General features: G+C 43.5%; 1 protein-coding gene across 3 annotated transcripts in view; it reads right to left on the minus strand.

Annotated features, from left to right (window-relative positions):
• The window catches only part of GLIS1 (GLIS family zinc finger 1), a 418,517-nt gene that overhangs the window by 358,206 nt on the left and 45,238 nt on the right, over nucleotides 1–15,073 (minus strand). The window lies entirely within an intron of this gene.

The raw sequence follows: 15,073 nt of genomic DNA on the forward strand, positions 1-15,073 counted from the left end.
CTGTTTCTGTGAGGCTGACGTCTTGCACGTACGTGCAGAACGTCAGACTCACAGAAGCAGAAGCCTGCGCGGCCACATTGGTGATCTGCAAGGGCCAACTTCTACATGGAATGTTGCTAGTGGAATAGCAACATTCCATGTAGAATCTCAAATAGTAGCAACAGTGGAGGAGTGGCCTAGTGGTTAGGGTGGGATTAGGGTGGTGGACTTTGGTCCTGAGGAACTGAGTTCGATTCCCACTTCAGGCACAGGCAGCTCCTTGTGACTCTGGGCAAGTCACTTAACCCTCCGTTGCCCCATGTAAGCCGCATTGAGCCTGCCATGAGTGGGAAAGCGCGGGGCACAAATGTAACAAAAAAAAAATAGCATTTGATATTCATGTATTAAGAGAATGTATTAGAAAGAGGAAAACAATTGACAGAGAGGATCATATTTGAATAACATTGGTGCATTGAAATCTGGAATCTGTTATATATTGGCTTTTCTTGCAAGGATTCTGTATTTGTGTATTTTTTGATATTGAGCAAGTGCATGTTCTTCTCTCTTTTGACTTTTGCATATTGTTATTATTATGGAATTATGAAAAACAATAACAAAATTAAATTAAAAAGTCATCATTTTCAGGGTTAGCACCAGCAGTTCAATACAGTCCTGCTTTCTTTGTTCGTGTTGCACCATCTTTCTCGTATGTAGCTTTACTTCACCTCAGATGACCCCTGATGGCCGATCTTCCTAGTGGTCCAAGTGGGCCTCCAGACCCACACCTCACCTTCTGAGTCAGCAAAGCCATCCTTGTTGGCCCGTGTGCTTCTCTTATGTGGCAGACTGATCCATAGCAGTGTAACCCAATGCACCACTAGGGGAGGGGGTTAGGTACCACCATTTTGCAAGATGGTGGCAGTGGAGGCAGAAGAAAGTGAACATTGCTCCTGCCTACCAACCCAAAGGTAGAGGGGATGCTGGGAAGGTTCAGGGATCCACCTTTGTCACCAGAGATGGCTTTCTGGGGCTGGGATCCGGGGGCCTACGTGGGCCAGTAGGAATGGCTTTGTGGGGATAAGGGTGGGGGGTTGGGGGTGTGCTTAGGCTAACAGCTATTTTTATTGAACTTTTTTTTCTTTTTACTCTCCCCTCCTGTCAGTGCATTAGCCAATCCCTGTTCATATACCAACAGGAAGAAAAGCGACCGCACCTGGAATATTGTGTTCAATTCTGGTCGCCGCATCTCAAAAAAGATATAGTGGAATTAGAAAAGGTGCAGAGAAGGGCGACAAAAATGATAAAGGGGATGGGACGACGTCCCTATGAGGAAAGGCTAAAGCGGCTAGGGCTCTTCAGCTTGGAGAAAAGGCGGCTGAGGGGAGATAGGATAGAGGTCTATAAAATAATGAGTGGAGTTGAACGGGTAGATGTGAAGCGTCTGTTCACTCTTTCCAAAAATACTAGGACTAGGGGGCATACGATGAAGCTACAATGTAGTCAATTTAAAACGAATCGGAGAAAATGTTTCTTCACTCAACGTGTAGTTAAACTCTGGAATTCGTTGTCAGAGAATGTGGTAAAGGCGGTTAGCTTAGCGGAGCTTAAAAAAGATTTGGACGGCTTCCTAAAGGAAAAGTCCATAGACCGTTAGTAAATGGACTCGGGGAAAATCCACTATTTCTGGGATAAGCAGTATAAAATGTTTTGTACATTTTTGGGATCTTGCCGGATATCTGTGACCTGGATTGGCCACTGTTGGAAACAGGATGCTGGGCTCGATGGACCTTTGGTCTTTCCCAGTATGGCAATACTTATGTACTTATCTTATGCCTGATGCAGTAAAAAGTCTGTTATGTTACCACATGGGTTTGTGCAGTTTTTTAATACCAGCGCACATTTTTTACTGTGTGGTAATTTGGATGCTATCAGTTTACTTTTTCAGTGTGTGCATTAGAACACTTTTCAGTGAAGCTCAGTTTAATGTTTTAATACATGGTTTATTACATTGATCCCTCAGCCAACAACATAGAAGGCAGAGCTACTCAACTCTGGCCATGGAAGTCTGCAGACAGACCTCACTGTGAGGATAACCACAATAAATATTTATCAAGGGGATTTGCAAACATTTGGGCCCACAGCCAAGTTCATTTGCATAGCTTGGAGATTCTGAACACCAGACCTTCAGTGACCCCTTGAAGACTAGACGGCTCGCCCCTGATATAACGTGGAGAAGGCACATGACGTGATATGCAAATATGATGATGCTGAAGGCTTCAGGCTAAAGAGCGCCAAACTGTATCAAAGCTTCCATAAACTGTGCTCTTGATTAAGAAAAGACAACACAGGACACAGCGTAGAAAACAAAAGAAGGGAGAGGGAGGGTAGGGTACTGTGTACCAGTCTGCCAGTGCCTGCCAACATGGGTTCCAGCTCTAATTGATACTATTAAAGCCTGGTCTAAAGAAAACAGATCCCCTGCTTATATCACTCACTCGTCTATTGGTCCACAGCTTCTGAAACCAACTTCCCCTTTTCATTGCTTCTACCAGCCCACGGGCATAAACTAGACAGAGAAATTATCAGTTTACAGGATATAAACATGGGGACTTAAATCCCCCTAGTGGGATTTAAAAATGCATTAGTAAAACTTCTGCACTTGGTTTGGAGATTGATGTGCTCAATCTGCCGTAACACATGTATACAGAGTCTTATCTGAAAAACATTCCAGCAACTTTGGACCAGGAAACAAAAGGAGCATCTCCTTTCTTCTGATTTTCCAGTCTGTTCAGGTGGCAGATTCAGAATGCAACTTGCCTTGGGTTGCAGCCCTGCAAACCCTGGCTATCAGACAGACCTGGCAAATGGCCTCTAAGGGGTCCACATTCAAAGTGATTTAAATGACCAGCTGTTTAAATAGCTTGTCCAGAAGTAACCATGGATATTCAGTGGCACTCACTCAGCATAGTACCGGCTGAATTTCCACATTTAGCACCTAAGCTGAAACTGGCTACTTTATGGTGGCCCAGGGACAGAGTCGGCACTTATGTGGTTAAGTGCCGATACCCAGCGCTTAATCGTATGAGAACTGCATAAAACGCAGTCCCCTATCTTTATGCAGTTCACCTTATGTGGTTAAGGGGTCCTTTTACAAAGGTGTCCTAGCATTTTTAGCATGCGCTAAATGCTAGAGACGCCCATATATTCCTATGTGTCTCTAGCATTTAATGCGTGCTAATGAGCACGCACTAAAAACATTACTGTGCTTTTGTTAAAGACCCCTAAGAGCTGAATATTACGCTTGTTAGCCGGCCATGTATGCTGGGATATTAAATGCCAGTGCCCGGACATGATGCAGGATGAAGCCGGCAATGGCCAGAAAGACGCCGACTGCCACCGGGCTAAACATTAACCCCTATGTTACCACTGAACTGGCTGAGCAGCAGAGAGAAGCGATTAGGCAAAAATATTCAACTGGAGTGGGGGGGGGGGGGGGGTGTCCAAGTCTTTCATACCGTTTCACACCTTTGTAGAAACACTTAGGTTCTGTGTCCAGTGGCTCTACCAACAGGTTTCTGATTAGTTTAGTTTACTTTATTGAGCATTTGAAATAGTGCTTGTCAAGTAACATCAAATCAGTTTACAATAAAAAAAAAAAAAAGATTACAGGAAAAAAAAAAAACTACATAACGTCAACGGGATACAGGGAAACCAAAAACCAAAGGAAAGGAGAGGATCAAAAGAAGAAGAAAGGAAAAGGAAAAGCAAAAAAAAAAAAAAAAAATTATAAACTGTACAATTACTGCCATAGCGTTCTACCCTCTAGGTGGTCAAGAAGGCCACAGGAAACAAGCGGGTCTTCAATCAGAGAGGCCCTAAATCTTGGATAAGACTGCTCAGCATGAAGCTTCATGGGAAGGGCTTTCCATCTTGAAAAGGGACTTGGGAGCCAACAATGTCACGCCAAAAGGGGGGAGAGGTAATGTGATCAGATCTATGACTATGGGAGAGAAGCCGGACTGCAATATTCTGAATGGTTTGGAAATGCAGTGCATACATCTAGTAATGATTAATAGTAATAGTAGTAGAGTACTAACCCTGAAATACCAATCAAAGAGGGTCCTGAAAGGAAGATTACAAAGTCAAATTCTGCAGTAAGATCTAAAGATATCAGAAGCGCAGCATTACCATGACCAAGAGTAGAGTTCAAATCATTGAGAAAAGGAGTGATAAAAGTTTCAGTTGAGTGGCCTGGAGAGAAACCTAACTGATAGGGATGAAGGAGATGCAATGCTTCAGCATATTGGATCAGCTGGGTAAAGACCACCCTCTCAGCCAGTTTCGAGAGGAATGCAAAATCAGAAATGGGTCTGTAATTAGAAAGGACACTGGGGACCAAGGAGGACTTCTTCAGAATTGGCTGGAAGAGAGGCTATTGGTAATCATAACTAGAAAGTGGAAATAAGCCATGGTGTATTCCAAGATGAAGGGATGGGTTCGAGAAGACAGGTTGTTTTCCTGGAAGAATCAACCAATTTATGAAATGCTATTAATGATGGAAGATTGAATTGAGAATATGAGACCAAGTGTGGGAAAGCAAAGTTGGAGAGGTGAGCAGTGGGGAGGGGAGGGTGAAAGGACATGAAGGGGTAGGAAAGGGAGGGGCAATAGCAGGCGGTAGAGGGGAAGCAGGGAAAGAAGAACAAAGAGCATCAATTTTGGCCGCAAAAGTGAACGTCGAAAGCAAACGCTTTAAGGGAAGCTGGGTATGAGAATGTGAGAATCAATGAGTTGGGTCACTAGATTTTCAACTGAACTTTTACTGATTTCAGTTTGTGATGGTGTGAGAGCAGGATTTGACAGAGGGATGGACTTTCTAATGGTCACTTTAGGTATTACTGTAGCATTTGATACAGTGCATCATGGGCTATTATTTGACGTTTATTAGAATTGGACAGAAATAGGAAAGACTTAGGATGGTTCTGATCCTTTCTGTCTGATAGTTTCTTTAGAGTTGAGGAGTTGAGATGGTTCAAGATAAGTCTGATGGGTTAAAGTAAAATCTGGAGTCCCTCAGGGATCTGCTCTCTCTCCAGTACTTTTCAATATCTATATGATTTCACTCTGTAAACTTCTTTCGGGCCTTGGAGTATCACACCGTCTCTATGCAGTTGATATACACATTTTTCTTTCCTGTCACAAAATCTTTTGAAGAGTCTCTTAACTTTCTATCTATATTTCTATCTGCGGTTAAGAGCTGTATGACAGCAATCAGGGTGAAATTAAATATGATAGAGATTCAAATTCTTCTTTTGACAGATCTGACAGGATTTATCTTACAGCTTTGGTTATCAATAGAAATCAACCAAAATAAAACATGGAAAAGCAAATAAGATGATACCTTTTTTATTGGACATAACTTAATACATTTCTTGATTAGCTTTCGAAGGTCGCCCTTCTTCGTCAGATCGGAAATAAGCAAATGTGCTAGCTGACAGTGTATATAAGTGAAAACATTCAAGCATTACTATGACAGTCTGACAGGGTGGGAGGATGGGGGTGGGTAGGAGGTATGCATGGGGACATCAAAGCTTATCATTGATATTCTAACAGGATGAATGTTTTCACTTATATACACTGTCAGCTAGCACATTTGCTTATTTCCGATCTGAGGAAGAAGGGCGACCTTCGAAAGCTAATCAAGAAATATATTATGTCCAATAAAAAAGGTATCATCTTATTTTCTTTTCCATGTTTTATTTTGTTTAATTTCTATTGATAACCTATTCTGAGGAAGAAGGGCGACCTTCGAAAGCTAATCAAGAAATGTATTAAGTTATGTCCAATAAAAAAGGTATCATCTTATTTTCTTTTCCATGTTTTATTTTGTTTGATTTCTATAGATTCTACATGGAATGTTGCTATTCCACTAGCTGAAACCACTGAAATCTCCGATCTCACAATCTTTGGTAATTACAATCAAGCTTTTCACATATCCAAAGAAAAGAACTGAGTGTGTGGAAACAGCATATAAAACAAAAACTTTTTAATATTTCTTTAATTGTTTTAATTGTTTTATATATTTGTTTTTTTATATATATATATAAATATGCTATTCGGGAACCCTTGGACAATACCACTTTAAGGCAACTTCATTGTTTATTGCCAAGTGGCGTGGTCTCTCTTCATCGGGGAATCCCTTATTAAACCATTGTTAAGTGCTGTTGCAAACACACTTCACTAGTGCCCAAAAGTGTACGTGCTCTAAATAAGAATAATGATAAAAACAGACTTATCTTAGACGTTACTTAGATGTTATCTTAGACGTTACTGCATGTCTCTCGCTGTTGAAGTCCACTTTGGCTTCCCCTAAATTACGCCCGATGCCGCGGGTTTCAATGTTTTCATCAGGGACTCGGGTTAGTCTTGCCCGTCTTAAATTCTCAACAGTCTATGCACGCCGACTCTCGCAGTGCACTGGGTTATTCTTGACAGGCGCTATTTATTGACTACACGATGCTGGCGCGTCACTTAGACGTCACTGTAGGAACAAGAATCTTCATGTTGGTAAAAATCTAATACTAGTCAGAATCTTGCCTAAGTGTCTGTTACAAAAAAAGACCCCCAAATCAAAGAATGTGTAAACACACATCCTTTAGTGATTACACATTTACTGGGAACTAATTATACTTATAACACTTCTCCCATCCAACTTAGCGTAATTTAAGAACAAGAAAAAAGAAAAAGAAGAAAAAGAAAAAGAGAAATCTATAATATTGAATCTGCCAAATAAAAAATAGTTTTAAACATAATTTTGAACCTAAATCATAGAATTCCATTCCACAGACTCATTCAGTCCGTGAGGATTAACAGTGTGTAACCTGTGTATCCACCACTGTAACAGACACTTAGGCAAGATTCTGACTAGTATTAGATTTTTACCAACATGAAGATTCTTGTTCCTACAGTGACGTCTAAGTGACGCGCCAGCATCGTGTAGTCAATAAATAGCGCCTGTCAAGAATAACCCAGTGCACTGCGAGAGTCGGCGTGCATAGACTGTTGAGAATTTAAGACGGGCAAGACTAACCCGAGTCCCTGATGAAAACATTGAAACCCGCGGCGTCGGGCGTAATTTAGGGGAAGCCAAAGTGGACTTCAACAGCGAGAGACATGCAGTAACGTCTAAGATAACATCTAAGTAACGTCTAAGATAAGTCTAAGTTTTTATCATTATTCTTATTTAGAGCACGTACACTTTTGGGCACTAGTGAAGTGTGTTTGCAACAGCACTTAACAATGGTTTAATAAGGGATTCCCCGATGAAGAGAGACCACGCCACTTGGCAATAAACAATGAAGTTGCCTTAAAGTGGTATTGTCCAAGGGTTCCCGAATAGCATATTTACAGTGGGGGAAATAAGTATTTGATCCCTTGCTGATTTTGTAAGTTTGCCCACTGACAAAGACATGAGCAGCCCATAATTGAAGGGTAGGTTATTGGTAACAGTGAGAGATAGCACATCACAAATTAAATCCGGAAAATCACATTGTGGAAAGTATATGAATTTATTTGCATTCTGCAGAGGGAAATAAGTATTTAATCCCTCTGGCAAACAAGACCTAATACTTGGTGGCAAAACCCTTGTTGGCAAGCACAGCGGTCAGACGTCTTCTGTAGTTGATGATGAGGTTTGCACACATGTCAGGAGGAATTTTGGTCCACTCCTCTTTGCAGATCATCTCTAAATCATTAAGAGTTCTGGGCTGTCGCTTGGCAACTCGCAGCTTCAGCTCCCTCCATAAGTTTTCAATGGGATTAAGGTCTGGTGACTGGCTAGGCCACTCCATGACCCTAATGTGCTTCTTCCTGAGCCACTCCTTTGTTGCCTTGGCTGTATGTTTTGGGTCATTGTCGTGCTGGAAGACCCAGCCACGACCCATTTTTAAGGCCCTGGCGGAGGGAAGGAGGTTGTCACTCAGAATTGTACGGTACATGGCCCCATCCATTCTCCCATTGATGCGGTGAAGTAGTCCTGTGCCCTTAGCAGAGAAACACCCCCAAAACATAACATTTCCACCTCCATGCTTGACAGTGGGGACGGTGTTCTTTGGGTCATAGGCAGCATTTCTCTTCCTCCAAACACGGCGAGTTGAGTTCATGCCAAAGAGCTCAATTTTTGTCTCATCTGACCACAGCACCTTCTCCCAATCACTCTCGGCATCATCCAGGTGTTCACTGGCAAACTTCAGACGGGCCGTCACATGTGCCTTCCGGAGCAGGGGGACCTTGCGGGCACTGCAGGATTGCAATCCGTTATGTCGTAATGTGTTACCAATGGTTTTCGTGGTGACAGTGGTCCCAGCTGCCTTGAGATCATTGACAAGTTCCCCCCTTGTAGTTGTAGGCTGATTTCTAACCTTCCTCATGATCAAGGATACCCCACGAGGTGAGATTTTGCGTGGAGCCCCAGATCTTTGTCGATTGACAGTCATTTTGTACTTCTTCCATTTTCTTACTATGGCACCAACAGTTGTCTCCTTCTCGCCCAGCGTCTTACTGATGGTTTTGTAGCCCATTCCAGCCTTGTGCAGGTGTATGATCTTGTCCCTGACATCCTTAGACAGCTCCTTGCTCTTGGCCATTTTGTAGAGGTTAGAGTCTGACTGATTCACTGAGTCTGTGGACAGGTGTCTTTCATACAGGTGACCATTGCCGACAGCTGTCTGTCATGCAGGTAACGAGTTGATTTGGAGCATCTACCTGGTCTGTAGGGGCCAGATCTCTTACTGGTTGGTGGGGGATCAAATACTTATTTCCCTCTGCAGAATGCAAATAAATTCATATACTTTCCACAATGTGATTTTCCGGATTTAATTTGTGATGTGCTATCTCTCACTGTTACCAATAACCTACCCTTCAATTATGGGCTGCTCATGTCTTTGTCAGTGGGCAAACTTACAAAATCAGCAAGGGATCAAATACTTATTTCCCCCACTGTATATATATATATAAAAAAACAAATATATAAAACAATTAAAACAATTAAAGAAATATTAAAAAGTTTTTGTTTTATATGCTGTTTCCACACACTCAGTTCTTTTCTTTGGATATGTGAAAAGCTATTCCACTAGCAACATTCCACGTAGAAGTCAGCCCTTGCGGATCACCAATGTGGCCGCGCAGGCTTCTGCTTCTGTGAGTCTGACGTCCTGCACGTACGTGCAGGACGTCAGACTCACAGAAACAGAAGCCTGCGCAGCCTTCTACATGGAATGTTGCTAGTGGAATAGCAACATTCCATGTAGAATCTCCAATAGTAGCAACATTCCATGTAGAATCTCCAATGGTATCTATTTTACTGTCATAGTAATGCTTGAATGTTTTCACTTATATACACTGTCAGCTAGCACATTTGCTTATTTCCGATCTGACGAAGAAGGGCGACCTTCGAAAGCTAATCAAGAAATGTATTAAGTTATGTCCAATAAAAAAGGTATCATCTTATTTTCTTTTCCATGTTTTATTTTGTTTGATTTCTATAGATTCTACATGGAATGTTGCTATTCCACTAGCAACATTCCACGTAGAAGTCGGCCTTGCGGATCACCAATGTGGCTGCGCAGGCTTCTGCTTCTGTGAGTCTGACGTCCTGCACATACGTGCAGGACGTCAGACTCACAAACAGAAGCCTGCGCAGCCTTCTACATGGAATGTTGCTAGTGGAATAGCAACATTCCATGTAGAATCTCCAATAGTAGCAACATTCCATGTAGAATCTCCAATGGTATCTATTTTACTGTCATAGTAATGCTTGAATGTTTTCACTTATATACACTGTCAGCTACCACATTTGCTTATTTCCGATCTGACGAAGAAGGGCAACCTTCGAAAGCTAATCAAGAAATGTATTAAGTTATGTCCAATAAAAAAGGTATCATCTTATTTTCTTTTCCATGTTTTATTTTGTTTGATTTCTATTGATAACCTTGAGAGTGGACTAACACGGCTACCACACTCCTCTTACAGCTTTGGAAATGGGAAACATAAGTATTCCTATAGTACAAGAAATTAAATATTTAGGGATTACTTTACTCTTTCGTTTACAACCCATCTTAAAATTCTGGTGAAAAAGATTTTCTTCAAGATAAAGGTAGTGAGAAGATTAAAGGAATTGCTGTGATATACAATAGCCATTGTTTGACTATTGTAGCTCACTGTTGTTGAAGGTTCTGGCAAACCTTCTCAAATCTCTCCAATTACTTCAGAATGCAGTAGGCAGACTTTTTGTCTAACACCTCTAGGTTTGATCATATTTCTCTGATTTTGCAAAATCTACGTTGGTTACCCATCAGATGGCGGATTCGTTTTAAAGTTTTCGATTTTTGAAGTGTTGAATGAAGAAGTCTCCCTGCCCCTTGTTATATTCTTGAGAGTATATTGTCCAGTGCACCCTTTGCAGTGAGCAGAGAAGTATCTTTTGGATGTTCCATCTTTTAAACATATTAGATTAGAAGACAAAAAGAACAAGAATGTTTTATGTAGAGGGTGTCCAATCGTGGAATATGCATCTGGAGTCATTATCAGGCTTATTTCCGAAAGAGAAAGATGTCCATCTTTCAACACAAATTGGAAGATGGGCGTCCTTCTCACAGGGTCGTCCAAATCGGTATAATCGAAAGCCAATTTTGGACATCCCCAACTGCTTTCTGTTGCAGGGATGGCCAAAGTTCACGGGGGGGTGTCGGAGGCATAGCGAAGGCGGGACTTGAGCGTGCCAACACTTGGACGTCCTCGACCCATAATGGAAAAAACAAGGACGTCCCTGACGAACACTTGGACAACTTTACCTGGTCATGTTTTTCTTACAACCAAGCCACAAAAAGGTGCCCGAACTGACCAGATGACCACCGGAGGAAATCAGGGATGACCTCCCGTTACTCCCCCAGTGGTCACTAACCCCCTCCCACCCTCAAAAAACATCTTTAAAAATATTTTGTGCCAGCCTCTATGCCAGCCTCAGATGTCATACTCAGGTCCATCACAGCAGTATGCAGATCCCTGGAGCAGTTTTAGTGGGTGCAGTACACTTCAGGCAGGCGGATCCAGCCCCACCCCCCCTACCTGTTATGTTTGTGGAGGAAACAGCGAGCCCTCCAAAACCCACTGTACCCACATCTAGGTGCTCCCTTCACCCGTAAGGGCTATGGTACTGGTGTACATTTGTGGGTAGTGGGTTTGGGGGGGGGGGGAGTTTGGGGGGCTCAGCACACAAGGTAAGGGAGCTATGTACCTGGAAGCAATTTATCAAGTCCACTACAGTGCCTCCTAGGGTGCCCGGTTCGTGTCCTGGCATGTCAGGGGGGCCAGTGCACTACAAATGCTGGCTCCTCCCACCACCAAATGGCTTGCATTTGGTTGTTTCTGAGATGGACGTCCTTGGTTTCCATTATCGCTGAAAATCAGAAATGACCAAGTCTAGGGACGACTGTATTATCAAAACAAAAGATGGACGTCCATCTTGTTTTGAAAATATGGGTTTCCCTGCCCCTGATTGGGATGTTCTGCGAGGACGTCCTCATGAAAACTTGGCCGTCCTTTCGATTATGCCTCTCTATGTAAAAAGCAATTTGCTTTTTAGGAAGTTGGCAAAAGCTTTTCCGTTTCAACAGGCTATTGATTGTCAGGCTTAATTTGATAGGCTTAATTTTATTGAAATACAAGTTGCTTTATTTATTTTATGTAATATTGTTTATTATGGTTTGTTTTTAATGTAGCTTTCTGATTTTTTTTTTAAATAATTTATTTGTGTTTGTTTGTTTGTTACATTTGTACCCCACATTTTTCCCACCTATTCTCCTCTTAGGTTATTGTGCATTAGTCAGCGCCCCCTCCCCCCCCCCCCCCCCCCCCCCCCCCCCCCCCCCCCCCCGATGTGGACTAAAGCCTGTACTGTTTTTCTATAGGGAAGTTTTCCCTGACTATTTTCTTTGTAAATTTTGACATTTTCTTGACAAAATTCACCTTGGAGTGAAATTTGTAATCTTTATAAATAAATAAAGGAATGGCAGAAACAGCCTGAGACTACAAAAGAAAAGAAAAGCACAGCCACTAACAGGAACCCTAATAGCTCAAACCTGGGCAGCAAATGGGGGGGGGCATGAATGGGGGTGGATTACCCTATTGGAGAATTGGAAGGATGAGATAAGGTAAACGTACTGTAGTGAAACTGGTTTTACAAACCCCTTATAAGGTGAAGGCCATAGCTGGAGCTTCCTGTCAACCTAGGCTACTGTCTGGAGTGGAGTTGTTCTTTTGTGGAATTGGTTCTATTGAGCAGGGATTTTCAGGAGGAGGCGCTGCTCGTGTTTGGGGAAAGACGGGAGGGACTTGGCTCACGTTAGGGGGAGAGAAGAGGGTCGGGTCAAGTTTGGGAGAGAGAGGAAAGCTCATGATGTATCAGGCTGCTACCCAGAGGTTATGCGACCAAACATAAGGCACTCTTTTGGGTGGTCCTGTGTGGTCACTTAGCTATGCAGGCAGAGATCGGCTGGGACTCACATACCTCCCGGCTCCTCCCCAACTCTGCCACCCGACCACCACTGTACTTTTGGTTTAAGTGGTTAGAGCCAATATTCAGTGGCACTAGCTGATTAAGTTGCAGCAGGATATCAGTGACTGGCCCTCTCAGAGTGATTTAAGCAGGCAGAAGGGATCCTCAGGAGCTTAGCCTAGAATGGGTGGCAGAGCTGGTGGTTGGGAGGCGGGGCTAGTGCTGGGCAGACTTATACGGTCTGTGCTGGGGCTGGTGGTTGGGAGGCGGGACTAGTGCTGGGCAGACTTATACGGTCTGTGCCAGAGCTGGTGGTGGAAGGCGGGACTGGTAGTTGGAAGGCAGGGATAGTGCTGGGTAGACTTATAGGGTCTGTGCCAGAGCTGGTGGTTGGGAGGCGGGGTTGGTGGTTGGGAGGCGAGGATAATGCTGGGCTGGTTTATAGGGTCTGTGCCAGAGCTGGTGGTTGGGAGGCGGGGTTGGTGGTTGGGAGGCGGGGATAGGGCTGGCCAGACTTATACGGTCTGTGCACTGAAGAGGACAGTACAAATAAAAAAGTAGCACATATGAATTTATCTTCTTGGGCAGACTGGATGGACCTTGCAGGTCTTTTTCTGCCGTCATCTACTATGTTTAGAATCCTATTCCACCCACTTAAACCAGGCTGAATATCAATCTCTAAATACCTTAGCAGTTGAGGATCCCCCATCCCCACCAGCTAAAGACATCCGAAGCCCACCACAACTCTTCTCAGATAACCACAGCAATCAGTGGCAACTCTCCCAGCTGCCAACTTCAGTACCCCATGTGAGCTCTGTTCTCAGGCAAGAATTAAGCATACATGCTTAATTCATCTCATCCCATGGCTTTTCCTACCATCTCTATGCTGATGACTCCCAAATCTACCTGTCTACCCCTGATATCTCACCTTGCTTCCAAACCAAAGTTTCAGCCTGCTCGTCTGACATTGCTGTCTGGATATCTCAACACCACCTGAAATTAAACATGACCAAAACCGAGCTTCTCATTTTTCCCCCCAAACCCACCTCCCCACTCCCCCCATTTTCTATTTCTGTTGATGGCTCTCTCATTCTCCCTGTCTCCTCAGCTCGAAACCTTGGGGTCATCTTTGACTCTTCTCTCTCCTTCTCTGCTCATATCCAGCAGATCGCCAAGACCTGTCGTTTCTTTCTTTACAACATCCGTAAAATCCGCCCCTTTCTTTCCGAGCACTCTACCAAAACCCTCATCCACACCCTTGTCACCTCTCGTTTAGACTACTGCAATCTGCTTCTTGCTGGCCTCCCACTTAGTCACCTCTCCCCTCTCCAATCGGTTCAAAACTCTGCTGCCCGTCTCGTCTTCCGCCAGGGTCGCTTTACTCATACTACCCCTCTCCTCAAGTCGCTTCACTGGCTCCCTATCCGTTTTCGCATCCTGTTCAAACTTCTTCTACTAACCTATAAATGTACTCATTCTGCTGCTCCCCAGTATCTCTCCACACTCGTCCTTCCCTACACCCCTTCCCGTGCATTCCGCTCCATGGATAAATCCTTCTTATCTGTTCCCTTCTCCACTACTGCCAACTCCAGACTTCGCACCTTCTGTCTCGCTGCACCCTACGCCTGGAATAAACTTCCTGAGCCCCTACGTCTTGCCCCATCCTTGGCCACCTTTAAATCTAGACTGAAAGCCCACCTCTTTAACATTGCTTTTGACTCGTAACCACTTGTAACCTCCTCTCCTCCTTCCTGTACACATTAATTGATTTGATTTGCTTACTTTATTTTTGTCTATTAGATTGTAAGCTCTTTGAGCACGGACTGTCTTTCTTCTATGTTTGTGCAGCACTGCGTACGCCTTGTAGCGCTACAGAAATGCTAAATAGTAGTAGTAGTAGTAGCATGCACCAGGACATGACTGCCAAAGCTGTCTGAGGTGAGTTATGGCAGTCGTTGGATGACTTTAGTTGGTGGAGCACAGAGATCTCCCCCAGCTACACCAATGGATGAGCCCATTCCTGGCTATGCCCCTGGTCTCTGAGTTAGAGGACCAAGATAGGCCCCTAGGTGGAAAATCCACCACATAGCTCACTATATCTTTACCAGACTCCCTGATGTGGAAAGGAAGGAAGGAAGGAAGGCCCCAGGTACCTCCCTCTACACCCAGGTTTTATACTTCCCTCCAATTCTCAAGAAGCTTCTACTATGGGGCCTTCATAGACTAAACCACCCCTTTACTAATTTGGCTAACACTACTGTGGAGCAGGGACCCAAAATGTCGCTCCTGTTAACTGCAAGGAAGACACGTTGTGGCAGCCTGCTCCGTGCACAATTAGTTTCACATTTAATTTCAGGCAAACTATAAATTAAATGGTTTTGTTCACAGCTTTACAACCCTAGCTCTCGGAAGAGAGTTCTGGGCAAATATACAATTGGAAACACAAAATCTTTCCTCCGTTTCAGCAATGCCTGGTGTGCCCATCTTTAAAATATTTTCTGCATGATTTCAAAAGTGGAGTAATTTTACACTATTTGCACA

The sequence above is a fragment of the Microcaecilia unicolor genome, chromosome 6 (assembly GCF_901765095.1).
Source record: "Microcaecilia unicolor chromosome 6, aMicUni1.1, whole genome shotgun sequence".
Taxonomy (NCBI): Eukaryota; Metazoa; Chordata; class Amphibia; order Gymnophiona; family Siphonopidae; genus Microcaecilia; species Microcaecilia unicolor.